General features: G+C 40.9%; 1 long non-coding RNA gene across 4 annotated transcripts in view; it reads right to left on the bottom strand.

Annotated features, from left to right (window-relative positions):
- Positions 1-20443, bottom strand: part of LOC311253868 — a 35895-nt gene that overhangs the window by 10649 nt on the left and 4803 nt on the right. The window contains exons 4-5 of one of the 4 annotated variants that reach the window (XR_014621992.1): positions 6883-7099; positions 1492-6770 (exon numbers count right to left, since the gene is read on the bottom strand). The exons of 1 other annotated variant lie outside the window; for it this stretch is intronic. This is a non-coding gene — a long non-coding RNA (uncharacterized lncRNA). 2 more of the 4 variants (XR_014621993.1, XR_014621994.1) reach the window with 2 other exon arrangements.

Here is a 20443-nt window from a genome sequence, read left to right as displayed (position 1 = left end):
TTCAGATGGTTTGCCTATGACTCAGATTTTATTCCCAATAGGCACAACTCTAGTTTTAAATCATGGACATTGTATGGTCTCACAACACTCCTTTCACTTACTCAAAGAAACACTGTGCACAGCTTTGAGACCTTGCGAGATAATCATGGCTTGGCACGAAACAAATTTCATAGATACCTGCAATTACGATCATATATTGCTTATGAATGTAAATTGACCGACCTTACAGAACGTGAATCAGAATTTTTCCACACATATGGCATGCTGGAGACAATGTGGTTCGACTGTTGCTAACCACTATCATATCTTCTGGGATTGTCCCAAGTTAAATTATTTCTGGAGGGGTATCCAGGCTTCCTTAAGCACGGTTTTTAACACTCAAATACCTCTGGTTTTTGTTCTGTACCTGGGTCTTGTCTCTTTTTTGAAATGCACGACCGAGATAAAGCTGCTGCAATTACTTTTGGTGGCTAGTAAGAAATCAATTACAAGGAGATGGTTAAGCCCGATTCAGCCTACCCTGGATGATTGGATTGGAATTACCCTAGAGATATTTAGGATGGAAAAATTGAGCTATCAATTAAGAATCCAAAAGGACAAATTTTACCAAATCTGGAACAACTGGATTTCATTCATAACCCCCACGAGAGCAGATTTCATTTGATCTCACTGGTAATATTACTTCCTAGATTACTTACTTAATTTCTGACTGGTTATTGTTAATTATTTCTATGACAGCAGCAGCGGGCGACCACCCTGGTTCCTGTACACAGTTCCATTTAAACTGTTCTATCTACAAATGAGATGAGGGATGAGATGAGATCTACAAGTAAGTTGTACCAGAGTTCTCTCTAAGTGAGCATGTAAATCTCATCTGGCTTTGTGTACCTCGCGCAAATTATCAGTACTGTCTTTTAAGAGGATAACCTGTATCCACTGATATTATTCCATTACAATTGCTGTGTAATTTAAGTTATTAGAGGAAAGTGGGTACTACAAAGGCCGAACGTAATTTAATCCACGACCCATGACTATACCTTTTTTGGACTCGCATGCCTGGACGGCTGGTGATGCGTTTTTCCTGGACTCAAACAAACAAAACCGGAAGGACACTTGTTTTCACTCTTACCAATGTTGATATGCTGGTGTATTTATGTCCATTCCAAATAAAGATATAATAAAAAAAATAAATAAAAAAAAAGATATTGTAATATGAGTGCACAGTACAGAAAGTGTAGTGTTGCTTGATTCAAGATATATCTACATTTACTCAGCACTCCTATGCTCTCAGATACTTAATGTGGGCCTTCCAGCAAAACTAAATTAATACATTAAAAATTAAAACACTCCAAAATTTGTTTTCATAAACTCTTTCTATTGCAACATTATTAATTTCTACGGGAACATCTTCATTCATTTTACGATGTCCAAAATTGATAAATTTAGTTTTGTTCAGGTTCAATCAGCGCCGCCCCTCCCTAGCCGCAGAACACGCGCTGTGCGTAGGGCCCCACGATCCGTGGGGGGCCCCATTTTGTCCCCCAGGGGACGCATTCTCTGCAAATGCGCAAAGGATGCGCATCGCTGCCGTGAGGCGCGCTTAGAGCACCAAGTCAGCCCAAGGCAGGAGAGAAAAAAAAAGAGACGAGTAATCTGACACCGCACACGTTGCGGCAATGATTGACAGCACGCAGCATCTGACCAATCAGCGGTCAGATGCGCTGACAGCAGTTGGATGCAGGTGGGGAGATGGCGTCCAAACGGCGATATGAATCGGGAGCAGGCAAAAGAAAGACAAAGTCAAAACAAGAGGAGGCTCGTGCTTCACTTGAAGGTGGGTATGTTGTGGCATGAACACCTCAGCTGCTAATCATGAGACAGAAGAGAGGATAATTCTGTCTAGATGTGGACTGGAGATTAAATTTTCCAGCGGCCCTGATTATCATTTATTGAATGTCTTGTTAACTGCATATACATTCAGCTCTGTTGAAAAAGGAGCGGTTAATTGACCAGTTGGTGGTCGTATGTTGGCTCAGGTTTAATGCCTATCAATCTATGCTACCAATAGAAGTTTTGGGCTATTTTTATGGAGGTAAAATGTCGCCATCTCTTGGTTAATTTAATTCATAACAGTCATATAAGATTAGACAAGAAAAATTAATATAATCCTTTATTTGACCCTCAATGGAGAAATGTAAAGCGTTACAGCAGCAAACAGCAGTGTAGGAATATAGAACCTAAGCACTAAATGTAAAAATAAGTATATAAAAATATTTAGATATAGAAATATCATCAAATCAAATCATAATGAATATTATTAGCTGTAGTCGTATTTGCATTAATTGCATTTTAATCTTTGTGAGGCTAGTATTTACATTAATTTCATTGTGTAATTTACCATTAAGACCAAAACAAATCTTAATAATCTGCTTGTATGGTGGATTTCTTGTCATAACAGGGTCAATGCTGAAGTTTGTTACTAAGGGTGACACGGAGCCAGCACCCAGTATGTCACAAGGGCCATCAGGCACCATGTCTACTGAAGCAGCCTGCATCTGTAAAAGGCTTGTTCCATTGTTGAAAGTCTGTTCATTTGATTTGTTCCTACTTATAAAAGGTTGTAAACCTAAATGGCATTCCGTGATACAGTCATTTTGTAAAGGGGGGGGGGGCCTCAAAATAAAATTCTGCTTAGGGCCCCAATTTTGCCAGGGGCGGCCCTGGGTTCAATGATAATTTATTTATATCAAACCAACTTTTTAATTTATACATTTCTTCCGTGACCACTTCCAAGAGCTGCTGCAAGTCTTCCCCAGAACAAAAAATATTTGTGTCATCCGCAAAGACAACAAACTTCAGTACATTTGAAACTCCACAAATGTCATTAACGTACAAAATAACTAGCTTCGGCCCCAAGACTGACCCCTGTGGGTCTAACCCTAACCCTAAGGACCACCTAACCCTAACCCTGCACAAATTGAAGCCTGTTTTTAATGTAACTCTTTATCCAATCCAATGCAACCCCTCTGATGCCATACCTCTCCAGTTTTTTAAGTAGCATCCCATGATCAATTGTGTCGAATGCTTTTTTTAGGTCAACAAATATATAGAAGTTAATCTGCCTGATCTGAACCCATACTGACTGTCCATGAATATATTATTTTTTTAATGAAATTATCCAGTCTTGTAACAAAAAGTTTTTCAATAATTTTTGAGAACTGAGAAAGCAAGGATACAGGTCTATAGTTGGTGAAAAGGTGTTTATCACCATCTTTATACAATTACTTTAGCAACTTTAATTTTATCTGGAAATGTTCCTGTTATGAATGATAAATTACATATATGTGTTAACAGACCCACAATTCCATTTATTATTTTCTTTAGAAGACTCATATCGATATTCTAATCTTTTGACGTTTTACTTATACACTTATTTACAATATCAATAATTTCCTTACTTTTCAGTTCCCAATATGATTGAATTTGGATTTCTCTCCACACATTTTTCCTCAACACATTTCTTCTCGGATTTATTTCTTTGGCCAGATTAGGACCCATCCATTAACAAAAAAACTGTTAAATTTGTCAACCACTTCATTCCTATCAGTAATTGTTATGCCATTGTCCGTAAACAATTCAGGGTAATCTGGTTTGGTTTGTCTTTTTCTAATTATATTATTTAAGGGAATAGTTGTCCAGTCCATCAGCAGGGCAGAGGAGAGCCATTAGCATTGGGCTAAGACAAGCGACAAAAGTAGCTAATTTGGCTAACGTTACATATTTCATGAAAATAACAAATCCCCGAAGCAAAACAACTAATTATCTGTCCAACAGAAAAACAGCAACCTCTGCATCACTTCTGGAAGTGCTACTTTTGGCTGCATTTTCTCTGCCATTGTTCTCTCTTGGTAACTCTGCTGCTTCTTCTTCTGCTGCTGTTTTATGGCTGTTGGCAAACAACTTTAGGTGTGCATTACCGCCACTTTCTGAACTGGAGTGTGGATCTCCTGCTAACTCCATAGCTGTGTCCAAATTCAGGGGCCGCATCCTTCGAAGGCCGGGTCCTTCGGAGAGTCCTTTGACGGTTGCGTCAACCATAGTTAAATTGGACGGTCTAGCCTTCGGAGTATTTCCTGGTTTGCGTCACCAGATGTTCCCGCCCTTACGGTTATGTCATGATTGATGCCGCCCAGGCCCGCGAAAGAGAGTTGACTGAATGGATTTTATGGTTTTCTGAACGTCTAACATTTTGAAAGCAAAGGCTTTTATAGCTTTACTTCCAACGGCATAATGCTAATTTATGCCGTATGCTAATGCATTACCAGGGTCACGTATTTTAACTGAAAGTCCGCTGAAGTGTAACATATCTGGCAATGGATGATCAAATGAGTAAAAACCGAGTATAAACCCAGAACTTACATTTAAATGTCAAGTCCGCGCCACTTGATGTCGCCATTGTTCAGTTTTCCCTCTTCTTTTTCGTGACTGAGCAGCGGCGCACAAAGGATCTTGGGATATGGGAGGCCGCGAAGGATAGTAGCGGTCCGTCCTCCAAAAAGCGGGAGAAGCAGGCTGCATTTGTGGGCTGCATTTGGAGGAGCCTTCGAATTTGGATATCCTTCGCGCAGCGTTGTGATGTAATTGGCCTTCAAATCCGCACTTTGAAGGATGCTGCCCCTGAATTTGGACACAGCTCATATGGACTGTGTTGAATATATCCGGCAACGGTTCTTTCAACTCTGACTGAGAGGGAGGGATTGGTCAGAGATTTTACAGGCCTGCAGCTGCCACAGAGGTATGATTTATTTCGTTCATTTTCCTGAACACATTATGTATGGACTACTCTCAGGATGGAAAGGCCATTTCACCCAGTATAACAAAAAGTGTTTCTGAACAGGATTACCAACTATACCTTTAATATATTCCATATACTTTTTACATTGTTTTTATTATTCTCTAATATTTTATTATAATAACCCTTCTTACATACTCTCATAATATTAGTTAATTCATTTTTGTATTTCTTATATTTAATCTCCGCCTCTTTTGTTCTATATTTTATGAAGTGCCTATACAGAGTATTCTTTTTCTTACAGGCATTTTGCAGTCCCTTAGTCATCCAGGGGTTTTCAGAATACTTATTCTTGTTACTACATTGTTTGCATATATATATACACACATATGACAGTTTTTGTCATATACATTTTTGAATATGTCTAAAAATAATTAATATTATCAGTTTCTTCACAAACTTCTTTCCAATCATAATTAATTAAATCATTCCTAAATGCAACTATAGTTTCCTCAGATCTTACTCTCCTGTATTTAACTTCATTACACCCCCAGTTCCTATTGTAGTTACATTCATGAATCGCAAAGACAGGCAGGTGATCACTAATGTCATTAAATAATAATGCACTTACAGTACTACTCTCCATATTGTTTGTAAAAATATTGTCAGAGTGGCACAGTGAGATGTTATTCTGGTTGGTTTTGTAATCGTTGGAAATAAACTCATACTATACATTGCTTCCACAAATGCATCCGTCATTTTATGGTTGTTGGGATTCAACAAGGCTATGTTAAAATCCCCACAGACATAATTGACTTTTTTGCTTTTCTTTAGCGAATACCCTTTCCATATTTTCTATAAAGATTTCAATGTTTGAACCAGGTTTCCTATACACACAACTGACAATGACATTTTTTTTTCCCCCCAATACATATTTCAATAGTAACACACTCCATTACATCATCCATGATTACTGACATATTGTCCACGACCTTGTGAGGCCTTTGTCAACAAATAGAGCCACGTCTCCTCCAGTTTTGCTCCCTCTATTAATGCAATTAAGTTCCTATCCCTGCAAATCAAAATCTGTACCTCTCTCTTCGTTAAGCCATGTTTCTAAGATGGCTATAATGTTAAAAGGCTTTTTGAACTGCATTAGATATTCTTTTATACTTTGGAAGTTTGCATATAAATTCTACTGTTAAAATGAATAATATTTATCCCATGTTCAACAGTAATATTGTTAAACTGTTTTCTGTATAATAACAGCAACTGGTGTTTGTTTTTAAAAAGATTATGTTCCGGATCTATAACCTGTTAACATTGCCTCAATGGGCTTTACAGTTTGTAAAGTGAACGACATCTTCTGTCCTTAGACCCTCGATTCGAGTGAGGAAAAACTTGCCATCTTGATGGGAGAAAAAAAAAAGAAAAAAAGACCCTTTTAACCGGGGAAAAAAAGACGACGGAAGAAACCTCAGGGAGAGCCACAGAGGAGGGAGCCCTCTTCCAGGACAGACAGTCATGCAATAGATGTCGCATGTACAGAAAGAACAGCAATCACAGTTTACAGGTTGCATTGACAGAAAATCTGATAAAAATTATATATGTAAAGTATGTGGATCCAGGAGACGACTGAGCAGGACAAGGCATCGTCAGGGGGTGCCCGAGCCACACGACCTCCTGTCCACCGTGGTGACCTGGAAGAGGGCAGGCCACACAGGATAATTAGTAGTAGAGAGAGAGATCAGAATGAGGAGGCCTCAAAATTTACAGGAATACAGTTATAAGGAGATAGCGAAACAAGGAGAGGAACGATCCAACGGAGCCCGGGTGTGACAATCCAGATCTGACAGTATGTGGGGCTGTAGGAGCCAGGAGAGGTAGATGGTCTCTGGGGCCTGAGTTCATCAGAAGGGAGCCTGAATGAAAAGAGAGTAGGAGGAGAAAGAGGGGGAGAAAGTGACACAGCTTGCACCTTGTGGGAACAGAAAGAAAAACAAGGTTATAGAAATGCAATGTTAATCAGAATAAGCAGATTATTACTCGTCGGCAGGACAATGTGGCGTCTAATACTACAGCTTACTCACTGAGACTGAGTTGACCCACCGAAGAAGCTAGCAGTCGATGTCAAGGACTAATTAAAGGCCAAGTCAAAAAAGTGAGTTTTGAGTTTAGATTTAAAGGCGTCAATAGAGCCAGATTGTCTAATATCAGCTGGGAGGTTATTCCAGAGGAAGGGGGCCCGATAGGAGAAAGCCCTGCAGCCAGCTGACTTCTTCTTAACCCTGGGAACCATCAGGAGCCCTGAATTTTGAGAGCATAATGCACGAGTTGGAGAATACAGTATAACAAGACAGTTTTGTATGTCATCAGCAGCACCTTAAAGTCTGATCTTATATGTATTGGGAGCCAGTGCAGTGAGGCTAAGATTGGTGTAATATAATCAAATTTTCTTGTACGTGTTAAAACTCTAGCTGCAGCATTTTGAACCATCTGAAGACTTTTAGTGCTCCCATGTGGAAGACCCGAAAATAAGGCATTGCAGTAATCCAGCCTAGACAAGACAAAGGCCGTGGACAGGAAGGACCTAATTTTGGCCATATTGCGCAGGTGGTAAAAAGCGATCTTGGTAATTTCTTTTATGTGCTGATGGAAAGAGAGGCTGGAGTCAAAAGTAACACCTAAATTCTTAACAGTTGAACTTTGATCACGTGACCGTAACTCTCGACAATTGTGTTATTTCTCAAAGAGGTGTCTCTGTCGAGGGGGAGCAATGACCAGCATCTCAGTTTTATCCGAATTTAGGAGCAGGAAATTTTCTGACATCCAGCTCTTCACGGCACACAGGCAGGTCTCCAATTTGGCGATTTGAGATTTATCATCAGCTTTGATTGGCACATACAGCTGAGTGTCGTCCACATAGCAGTGGAAATGTATTCCCTAACTCTGTATTCCCAAACTCCGAGTATGGAACGCCATACTTCACATCAGTAAATATTGATGTAGTACTTTTATAAGAAACACATTGTGTTCTCGGTCTAACAATATGCCGTGATCTGTGGTGTCAAATGCAGCACTGAGATCTAGTAACAGAAGCACTGAGGTCTAAATCTAAAGTAAGTAAGTAAGATGTCCTTTACCACTTTAGTAAGGGCAGTTTTGGCGGAGTGACGGGCTCTGAAAGCTGATTGAAAAGGTTCCAGGAGATTGTTATTAGTTAGGTAGCCTGAAAGTTGCTGGGACACAACTCTTTCTAAGATTTTGGAGAAGAAGGGAAGGTTGGATACTGGCCTATAATTATTTAGAGATCCTGGGTCACGCTGGGGTTTCTTAAGTAGAGGCTTAACCACAGCAGACTTAAAACTAGCAGGGACAACACCTGTCATTAGCGATAAGTTAACAATATTTAACATTGTAGGTCCCAGTGCTGGCCATAGATCCTTAAACAGTTTTGCCAGAAGGGGGTCCAGGATGCAGGTAGTTGGCTTTGAGGATGAGACAATTTTAGACAATATCTCAGGGGAGATATTTTCAAAATTGTTTAGAACCGGAGCTAACTGAGAATCGGCAGAAGGCTGTTTTATAATCAACTTTGACGAGGAAGCCAGAGATGATGAATTAATTTTGGCTCTAATATCATCAATTTTATTGCAAAAGAAATCTAAGAAATCATTTGCATTAAAGGATGTACAGCTCACAGACTGTGGTTTCTGAGTAAGTTTAGCCACAGTGTCAAAGAGAAATCTAGGATTGTGTTTATTATTGTTTATTAGGCCAGATAAATATGCTGTTCTAGTGGCATTAAGAGCACGCTTGTAATTAAGTACACTATGACGCCATGCAAGATGAAAAACTAATTTAGATTTTCGCCATGCACGTTCCATTTTCCTGCAGGCCTGTTTGAGATCTCGGGTTTCATCAGTAAACCAGGGAGAAGATTTCTTTGGTCGTCTTGTCTTGGTAGAGACCGGTGCCACAGAATCGAGGAGAGAAACGATTACCGGGTTAACTTAATTGGTGAATTTTTCAACAGGCTTTGTCGCAATCGCAAAAGGGGCCAGGACCCCAGCCAATTTATCATCGAGTGTCGCTATGATTGCCGGGCTGATATGACGAGAGGTGGAAACATTTGTGTCATTGATACAGGGACAGGCTAATGACGCTTCAAATGTAATAAGAGAGTGGTCCAACACAGCAGAGGAGATGGAAGCAACATTCAGGGCTGACACATCTAATCCATGGGAAAGGATCAAATCCAGAGTGTTACCACTGGAATGAGTAGGTTCATGAACGAGCTGAGTAAAGCTAGAAATATCGAGCAGACCCAAAAAAGCTTTACTTAGAGCAGTGGTTCTCAACTATTTTCTGTCATGCCCCCCCTAGAGGACAGAAATGTTTTCACGCCCCCCCTGAATTGAAATATTATTGAGAACCTGATAATATTTATTCATTTATCTGTATAAACCACTGTATGAGTTGCTGGCACCAGCATTCTGCATACAATCACCTGATTATCAAAATAGATTAAAAAAATGAGCCGAGTTAACATCTTCAACAACTTAAAACAATTTCCAAGTTTAGTTTATTAACTCAATTTGTAACATTTAAACAAGACTGTGATTCTCAAAACAGAGAAAAAAGCGCAAATGATTCACTGGGATGTGCATTTTTATAGACTTAACACAGTAACATTCAAAACTTTAAACTGTAAACATTGGTCACTTGTCAGCTTCATCAGCTTATTCCTTTTCAAAACGACTTTTTAATTTTTTTTGTGCAAAATTTGCAACAATATTGCTTTTTTTTAAACGTTATTTTACTACGCACTGACAAATCTAAACATGTACACACTTATCATCATATGGATGCAGTTAATGTGTTGTGATTGGGATCCTGACCCACCAAACATCCTGGAAAATGACAAAGTTACATTTTTCTCATAATCACCATCAGTAAACGGGATGCTGTCTGACTGTCACTCACAGGGAGGGAGGCTGTTTTATGGAGGAAAGATCACTGAAGTCTCGGTCAGTAGGGCTGACTTAGCAGTGATTTTTTTCACCGCGACAAACACTTGCCGAGTTAAAGTTTTTTGCCGGGGACAGACGCTGTTTTTCGGGCAGCAATGTGACGAAGAGTCGGTTGGACCGACAGGCTGACAGACACTTTTCCACATATAATTGCTGTATTTTTTTCCTCATAAGTTGCCAAAGACACAACCAGTTACCACGTTACTGTTGTTTGGTCCTGTAACATTGCTTTGTGGGACATTTCTCTATATTTTATTGAGTGTCGGACCTGTTTAGTTATCACACAGTGAACACCATCAGATCGACAACCCCCCAGCTCCCCACCGTCGGCTTATCTGCTCACACTGGTTCGGTTCGCCAATACTGTGCCTCTGATACCTCCGTAGGAGCATCAGAGGCGGAGGGAAATTTCACCCCTCGCCGCATCTGAAACTTTCACACAGAGGCAGATGGGGAGAATTGGCGCAGGATCCCCGCATGCAAACAGCAGTGTGAATGGGGCTACTAATAATGACAGTGAAAAATGAAAATGAAATGAAAGTCCTGACCTGCCTCCACGCCCCCCCTGACACCTCTTCGCGCCCCCCACCATTTGAGAAGTACTGACTAGGAGAGTCAGAAGGCTTATTTAAGTGGATATTGAAATCCCCAATAATTAGGATCTTATCTGAACTAGTTACAAGATCTGCAATAAATTCACAGAATTCTTCTACTTGATGGAGATGGTTTTAACACCAGGGCCTCAAAAGAAGTAAATTTAATTTCCTGGTTGGAGCTTAAACTGAAAATAGATAGATGTAGATTAGAGCAACGCCTCCTCCCTGTTTAGAGGCCCGAGCAACATGGGCATAGTTATAATCAGGAGGGGAGGCTTCATTTAATGGCAGAAAAGTATTAGATTTCAGCCATGTTTCACATAAGCCAATCATGTCCAGCTTATGATCAGGAATCAAATCATTAATCAGTAAGGCTTTGGTTGACAGTGATCTAATATTAATAAAGCCAAATTTGAGGGTTTTGAGCTCATTTGAGCTGCAGTTCACAGTGACAGTGGCCTTTCAGTGGAGCTCATGGTAGATCATTTAGGAATTGGAACAAGGTACCTTTTAGTAGTTAGATTTGGCTGCCTGTGCAGGTAGGGATGACGGGATGCCGGGATGCCATTGTGATTAGCTTTGGTATTTTATTATGCAAGACTGTGTGAGGTGCTTGCTAAGACATTTCCCCACTGTCAGAGGTGGAGCTCAAGATTAAATTATTGTGGTTTATAGGGGTGTCAACATCTACACGTGTAAACGGGTACGCGGATAATAAATCATAACCGTTTAGAAAAGTTTACACGTCATTTTTCCTCCTCGTTTATTTCTCACCAATATATAGGCCTATAGTATTTTTAGGGGTGATAATGTTGCCTAAAAGCTTCAGATAATAACATTAACTAACTATACAATTAAATGTTCCCACTAGTGCAGTTATCCGCATACATAATAGATGCATAGGGCACAATGTTACGTTGATATATAAAAAAACCCGCGGCCACAGCCATTTGTGTTTTTCAGACCAGCGAGACCACTTAAAGGCAAGACAGCTGCTGTGTAGAATAGGCTGCAGAGGACTTGAGAAGAGCGCGGCGCTCATCTTCTCCATGCGCAAATGTCGTCCTGCTGAAAACAAAAACAAAAAGATGCATTGGTGGAAACTGAAGCGACATGTTCAAAACTCTTAACACAGTCTGCAAAACAGAAATGCATGTGGGCTTAACTGTGTCTCACTGCGTTTGGCCTCATTAGAAAGCATATGTTGGAGCCTGTTGATTCTTTGTATTAATTATTTGAAAAATGGTATATGGTAATGGTATAAAATAATGATAAGGATGACTATTCAGGATATATATTGTACATGAACTATTATTTATGAACGTTTTGCTGCTCAGGTCCCTCCTCCTAGTCAGGCCATCCTCCTCCTGTGATTAGGGAGAGAGGACAGCTGGTTTGTGCTTTTGTCTGTTTTTTGTGCTGAAGGAGTGAGGAGTGAAACAGTTTTTATCAACCACTAAATTACGTTTTTTATTTGCTCATTGTCTGAAGTCAACCCGGAGAATATTTCTGTTTATGTGAATAAATTCAAAACTTTTTGTTGAAACTGGAAACATCTCCGCGAGTGCTCATTATTTAGTGAGTCGTGGACCTCCTCCTCACAAAATACTCTGAAGTTTTTTGACCGTTTTTGAATGCAAGAGTAGCCATAACAAGTTGATAAACTCCACTGAAGACTCGAAGGAAAGTGGAGAGTCGGCGGATCAAGCGGATCACTTGCCGACAGATGAAGAAAGCAGCCGGTGGGCCGTGAGTAAAATCAGCTGATCGACTCTATGAACGAATGCGCCGTTGCGCTACAAAGAAACAATCGAACACTATGGAAGGCAAAGTTGTGGATTGTGGATGTGGATTGCAATAAAACGGGGACATTGGAATGATGTTTAAGAATGAACTCAACGGAAATTAAAGGAATTTGTGTGGTTATTTGTGATGATGTCTGACACACCTGACACCGCAACTGAGTCTGAGGACATGTTGAAACCGCGCATTGCTTCGCGCAGAGGCAGATTGGGAGCATGCACGAGGAGGACAAATGAAATAAAGGCTTTGATGACTGACGTTGGAAATGTTGATAAAGTCAATGACACATTTGAAGCGTTTAAAGGAGCTGTGGATGAATTTAAAAATGCTCACAAATCTGTGCAAGAGCTCTTATCAGAGGAGGAAAAGGAAAATGATTATTATGACTGGTATGAACCCAGAATAACTAACCTGAATTACTTCATGAAAGATGTTGAAACATGGAAAAGAGAAATTGCACAATCTAAAGTTGGACCACTGGACAGCATATCAAATGTGTCACACAAATCAAAGTCTTCCACTTCCACTGGATCATCAACCTCCAGATCTTCCTCAGTCTCCTCAGAGTTAAAAAAGGCCAAAGCGGAACAAGCTGCTGTGATGGCTCGAGCTGCTGCATTGAAAGAAAAACACACTTTGCAACTGGAGGAAACAAAACTGAAATCAAAGATGGAGCAAATGGAGCTGGAAGCAGACCTCGCAGCATCAACTGCTAAAATAAAAATCCTTCAAAGTGATGAGGTGGATCAGGAAGCTCTGGGTGATGGCATGAAGGAGTATTATGACTCTCACCATGAACCAGAAACAATGGAGAGCAATGTAGAATTTGCACAGTTAGGTGCAATACCCAAAACTCCACTTCACCAAACCATCTTAAGTCTCCACAGACCTCCACCTACAAGGGGTACCAACACACCAGAAAATAAACCTCAAAACAAGAATTTAACTGAAAAACATAAAAACGAAACTGCAAATCATAATCACACCATAACTAATGCTGCTCATGATAACTTGGATGTGGTTATTCAAAGACAAAGACAAATGACTTAGCAGAACTCATTGTCTCACAGCAAAACCTGTCTGTTACCTGCAAGAGAGATTTCTGTGTTTGATGGTAACCCATTGGCATATCAGTCTTTTATCCATGCATTTGAACACTTGGATTGAAGACAAGACTAAAAATAATCAGGACAGACTCTACTATCTTGAGCAGTTTATCTCTGGTTTACCAAGAGACTTGCACATGGATGGGAGCAGGGGCTATAGTGAAGCAAGACACCTCTTAAAAGAGCACTTTGGGAATGAAATGAAAGTTTCTGGAGCTTACCTGGAAAAAGCCTTGAACTGGACAGCGATTAAAGCCGAGGATGGGAAAACGCTGCATGCATATGCAATGTATTTGAGAGCATGTTGTAATGTAATGCAAGATTTACAGTATTTAGAGGAACTCGAGATCCCATCAAACCTAAGGCGAATAGCATCCAAACTACCCTACAAACTCCGGGAAAGGTGGCGAACCACAGCCTATGAGACACAACAGAGAACTGGCAGGAGAATCAGATTTCAGCACCTTGTGGATTTTGTGGAAAAACATTCTAAGATGCTTTTGGATCCGTTGTTCGGGGACATTCAAGACCAAATGACAACAAAAAAGTCTATCCCAAGAAGTAAAAATGAACCAAAATTAATAAGAGGCAAAAACAGCAGCTTCGCTACTTCAGTAGCAGTGAATACAGAGAAAGCAGGATGCGCTGTAAAACGCACTCTGATCGACCGCCCACAATTCAAAACACAGTCACATGACAACAAGGTTGAATTCTTAAGAAGCCATGGATACTGCTTTGGTTGCCTACTAAAAGGTCATCTAAGCAAAAAAGAAGATTAATGTGTCAAGTTTGTCAAATGAAACATCCTACTGTACTTCATATTCAAAGTGCAAAAGGCCCAAAACAGGAAAATCAACCAAAAGCCACTGCCGAGACAGAAGATAACCCCATAAGCAGTGCTCGTTTCAGCAGGTGATGGAACTGGGGCCGGGAGAGACTGTGCACTTGCGATTGTTCCAGTCAGAGTTAAGGTGGCAAAAGGGAGCAGGTATATTCAGACCTATGCCTTCCTCGATCCAGGCAGCACAGCAACATTTTGCACAGAAAATCTAATGAACCTGTTGAATGCGAAAGGACGCAAAACAGAGATACTTTTGCGAACAATGGGACAGGAAAACCCTGCAGGGACCTATGAGGTCAGAGGACTGGAGGTGGGAGACTTGGAGGGCTGCACATATCTGGACCTGCCGAAAGTTTACACGCAGAACAAAATCCCTGTCTCAAAGGAAAACATAATCACAGAAGCTGATTTGGAGAGGTGGCCTTATCTCAGTTAAAGGAAATTGAGGCAGACATTGAACTCCTCATTGGGACTGATGTTCCTCGAGCAATGGAGCCATGGAAAATAATAAACAGTCATGATAATGGACCATATGCAGTCCAAACCTTACTGGGATGGGTGGTAACTGGACCACTCAGTGTTAATAGTCCTGCAGAACGTGCTGGGCCCATTGCAGTGTCAAGTAACAGAATCTCTGTTGTTGAGTTGAAGGATCTACTCATCAGACAATATAACCAGGATTTCTCTGAGAACATGTATGAGGAGAAAATTGAGATGTCAGTTGAGGATAAACGTTTTATGGAGATTGATTCCAGCTCAGCATTCCTTAAAGATGGCCACTGTCATTTACCACTGCCTTTCAGGGATAAAGACAAGGTCATGCCTGATAACTATGATACGGTAAAGGAACGCACACTGCACCTTATGAAAAAATTTAAGAAGGATAAGACGTATGCCGAGGAATACACCTCCTTCATGGAGGACATTCTCAAAAAGGGTTATGGAGAGAAGGTTCCACCTCAGCAGCTTCGCAGAGGGGATGGACGGGTCTGGTATATCCCACATGATGGCATCTACCACAAGCGAAAACTCAAACTGAGGGTGGTGTTTGACTGTACATCCTCATTTCAAGGAACGTCTCTGAATAAGGAGCTCCTCCAAGGTCCAGACTTAACAAACGCCCTCATCGGAGTGCTATTAAGGTTTCGCCAAGAACAAACTGCAGTTATGGCAGACATTGAGGCAATGTTTTATCAAGTACATGTTGATGAAAAGGACAGAGACTTTCTGAGGTTTTTGTGGTGGCCAGAGGGTGATATCAGCAAACCGCTTGATGTTTACAGGATGAAAGTTCACCTCTTTGGCGCTGTATCATCCCCGAGCATTGCTAATTTTGCCCTGCGTCAAACTGCTGATGACAACCAGAAGCATTACTCTGATGAAGTTATGAAAACCATCAAAACTAACTTATGTGGGCGATTGCCTCCGATCTGTGGCAACAGCAGACCGAGCCATAAAGCTTGTCAAAGATCTCACTAAAGCCTGCGATCAGTGAGGTTTCACATTGACAAAATGGGTCAGCAATAACTGTGAGGTGTTAGCAAGCATTCCTGAGCATCACAGAGCAAAGGCAGTCAAGGAACTGGACCTGGGTAAAGAAAAGCTGAAAGAACAAATCACAGTCGAGCCTGCACTTGGAATCCACTGGAACACCCACAGTGACACCTTCAGCTTTAAAGTAACTGTCAACAGCCGGCCTGCAACCAGAAGAGGTATACTCTCCACAGTAAGTTCAGTTTATGACCCATTAGGTTTTCTCTCTCCTTTCATCCTGAAAGCCAAACAACTACTGCAAGAGCTCTGCAAATCCAGGTATGGATGGGATCAAGTTATTCCACAGGAATTTGCAATGCCCTGGCAGAGATGGATCGGGGAATTAATTCAGTTACGTGGGTTTCAAGCAGCAAGATGCATAAAGCCTGAGAACTACGACCCAGTGGCGACCGCTGAGCTGCATCACTTCTGCGATGCAAGCGAGTCAGGTTATGGTACAGTAAGCTACCTTAGACTAACAAATCACCAAGGCAAAATCCATATCTCCTTTATATTTGGAAAAGCCAGACTCTCACCTCTCAAGCAGATCACCATACCCAGGCTTGAACTCACTGCAGTAACATTGGCTGTAAAAGTGGATCGGATGCTGAGGAAGGAGCTGCATTTACCACTCACAGATTCAACTTTCTGGACAGATAGTACACCTGTATTGAAGTATATTCACAATCAAACAAAGAGATTTCATACATTTGTATCCAACAGAGTTGCAATGATCCATGATCTCTCTCACACAAGCCAGTGGAGATACATAAATTCAAGAGACAATCCAGCTGACGACGCATCACGAGGATTGCACGTGGAATCTTTCTTAAGATCAAGATGGCTGAGAGGTCCTGAATACCTGGTCAGAGGAAAAAAAGACATGGCCAAAGATCACACAAGGTCTAGGAGAGATATCAGCAAATGACCCTGAGGTGAAAAAGGAGGTCACAGTTAACAGTGTGGAAAAGGAGATCACAGTTAACTGTGAGGATTGAAAACCAACATCCGATATGCACATTAATCAAGTATCACTCATCATGGAACCGACTTCAGAGGTCTGTAGCCTGGATATTGAAGGTGAAAAAACTACTTAAATTGCTAAGTCAGCTAAGAAGGAGTCAGACACACTGCCTGGTGAGTCAGCTATCCACCTGGAGATGGCAAACTTCCTAACCACAGACTCATGCATAAATGCTATACGCAGATTCATCTGCAGGAGAGGAGCAGTTATAAGTATCAGGACGGACTGTGGGACAAACTTTGTCGGGGCCCAAAGGGAACTACAAGAAGCTTTGAAAGAGCTGAATCATCAGAAGATTCAAAACACCCTTTTAACAGAGGGAGTAAAATGGACTTAACCCTCCTTTGTGAGCCCACCACGGCGGAGTCTGGGAAAGACTGATCAGACTAGTCAAAAAGATCCTCACATCTGTTCTAAAACAACAAACGCTGGACGATGAAACTCTATCAACAGCACTGTGTGAGGTAGAAGCCATCCTGAATGACCGACCGATAACTACAGTGTCAAGTGAACCCAATGATTTGGAACCACCAACCCCAAACCATTTGCTCCAACTGAAAGCGAAACAACTATGCCACCAGGAGATCATTATTCAAGGAAGAGGTGGAGACAAGCACAGTACCTTACAGATCTCTTCTGGAGATGGTGGACAAAAGAGTATCTTCCTCTCATGCAAGAAAGAAGTAAGTGGAAGAGCATAAAAAGGAACTTGAGTCCTGGAGATCTGGTCATCATTGTTGATAACGCAGCACCAAGGAACTCATGGATTATGGGCCGTGTTGTAAAGACATTTCCAGATGCCAAGGGCTGTGTGAGAAGTGTTTTGGTTAAAACCAAAAGCAGTGCGATTCAACGACCAATAGATAAGCTCTGTCTTCTAATGGAGGCAGCAGGATAAATGGAGAGAGGCCGTGATTTTCCAGCCTTCACTATGGACCGTTTCAGATATTCTGACACGATTATGAACTTTGAGAAGACAGATAGTCATCATCAAGTAACTGAATGGACTTTGAATTTAAAGAGCATAATTAATTTCCCTTGTGTAATTGTTCTATTTTGGCTCCTTTTGAATCTTATTTATGTAATTGTTTTGCTAAAGCCAACAATTAGGGGCCGGGATGTTGGAGCCTATTGATTCTTTGTATTAATTATTTGGAAAATGGTATATGGTAATGGTATAAAATAATGCTAATGATAAGGATGACTATTCAGGATATATATTGTACATGAACTATTATTTATGATCGTTTTGCTGCTCAGGTCCCTCCTCCTAGTCAGGCCATCCTCCTCCTGTGATTAGGGAGAGAGGACAGCTGGTTTGTGCTTTTGTCTGTTTTTTGTGTTGAAGGAGTGAGGAGTGAAACAGTTTATCAACCACTAAATTACGTTTTTTATTTGCTCATTGTCTGAAGTCAACCCGGAGAATATTTCTGTTTATGTAAATAAATTCAAAACTTTTTGTTGAAACTGGAAACATCTCCGCGAGTGCTTATTATTTAGTGAGTCGTGGACCTCCTCCTCAGAAACTACTCTGACCTTTTTTGAATGCAAGAGTAGCCATAACAGCATATACAAAAGGAGTGGCTTCTGATTCTTTTTCCTGTGCAAGTATGGATCAAAGAGCAGCGGGCAAAGTTGGTAGAGAGAGAAGAGCAGCCAGGAGAGGAAGGAGTTTAGTTTTATCTCTTACTGTAATTTGTATTCTACCCCTGGAATTCTGAGATTCTGCATTATTCTGTTTACGTAATCTTTATTTTTTGTATGGTCCTGAAGTACTTATGCAAAAGCACAAATGTTCTTGAATAAATCTCTGCATTCCTGATTCAGTGTTGTTGCAATATATTACAGCATATACTATAATTTAGAACCATTAAAGTGCAAAAGATCCTATATAAAATACTGATTTACCTGACAAAAATCATTCAAACTTGAAATATAAGATGTATTTGATGTAATGTTCTTTGTTGTTAGTATTTTGCCGTTCCGTTTGTTAAGAGTGATTGTGTGTGTTGTGAGACACACTTTTGGGCATGAGATTAACTGTTGAGCTGAGCTGCAAGATGGAAATGCAGACTGTGTTAAGAGTTTTGAACATGTCGCTTCAGTTTGGACCAATGCTCCTTAGCAATCGAAAAAAAATTGTAATGGCTTTTTATTTTAGCCTTTATTGTTACGTGTTGTTGTATACATTATATTGTTGGTTGGTGTTCTGTGTCGGCTTTTTACGACCTGATCACATATCCTCGCGTCTAAAGAGGAGGAAAAAAACATCCCCCCCCCCCCCCCCCCCCGGACAGTTTTAGTGAATAATTGTGAGATTCCCCCTCTACTTTTTTAGCTTTGTGGATATAAAGGTGAAGTTTTTTCCTCTCACTTCAGCATACTTTGGCTTCTTTTTTAGTTTCTTTCTATCGCCAATTCCAGATTACTTTTACTATGAGACGTATTAAAATTCAGAGGCAGCTTCCGTTGCGAGAGAGGGATGCAGTTTGAACTATAAGTTTAAAAACAAATTGTACAACTGTGAGAAATAGTTAAAACAATGATTAAAGAAGAAGGTTAAACCTTTTTCAGCTTTCACTCACGTTTTCTTTTCTGTCAAAATGATAGATTTTATTTTCAACTCATTTTACTTTCTGTCATAAGTAGGCCTAAGCCTTAAAATGTTAAATGAAGCTCTGTGATTTATCTGTTATGTTGGCTTTAATTTAGTACCTATTTGAAATAGGTCTACAAGAATCAAATCAAATCAAATTTTATTTGTATAGGCCAAATTCACAAATCACAGTTTGCCTCAGAGGGCTTTACAATCTGTACAGAGACGACACCCTCTGTCCTTCGACCCTCGATTCGAGTGAGGAAAAAGCTCTTTTAACAGGGTTAAGAATAACAGAATAACGTTGAATAAACGTTTTTGTCTGATAACTACTGGAATGGCTTTGATTTAATGGGATTAGGAGGCGGTTGAATGGAGGCAACTGCGATAGAAAGAGATCACAAATCTCAGACGTGTAACCGGGTACACGTCGGTTAGAAGCCCCGCGCATATTTAGAGCATGATTCAATGAGAGAGTGGCGGGGGAAGGTGACAGTCTCAATGTTGCAAACTAGGGTATCAGTCTGGTACTCTGCACTACAATACCATGTTAACTAGACTCCACACCAGCATTGACTGTATCGCTAGCAGGCTCTCTAGTCACCTGTGACCTGCCAAATGCTACATCCCTGATGTCAAACCTGCATCAAACACCTGTCTATATTGCTAGACAAAGCAGCAGCGCCGACTCCAGTAGGATGAAGGCCATCTGCTCTCAGACCACACAACCAGTGGCTTGCTCCCGCGCCTTCCACGCCGCGACCGAGCAGGGACAAATTCCACAGCAGCTGCCGACGAGACTAAGCTAGTGCTAAGGCTAGCAGGCCTGCTATCAGGCCTGGGGCTAACACTATCTGCAGTGCCCGTGTTTCTAACTGAGAGAAGCTGTTCTAGCTCACGGACACGTCTCTCTAATAGAGACACCCTATCTGCAACTGCAGAACAGTCAGCACAAGCCATCGTAACACTTGTTTGTCGAGGCTGTGTCGACTGCGGTGAAAGGCAAAAAGCAGTGAGCTAGGCTAAGCCTAGGAAGCTAACCGGGCAGTAACAGACTACCCAGTAACAGAAAAGCGGTTCGACAAAGTACGTACAAGTTATAAAGTCTAACGTTAGCTG

This window comes from Pagrus pagrus (genome assembly GCF_965226575.1).
Source record: "Pagrus pagrus genome assembly, contig: HAP1_SCAFFOLD_58, whole genome shotgun sequence".
Taxonomy (NCBI): Eukaryota; Metazoa; Chordata; class Actinopteri; order Spariformes; family Sparidae; genus Pagrus; species Pagrus pagrus.
Note: the sequence above shows the minus strand (reverse complement) of the source record. Positions and strands in the feature narration are given on the sequence as shown.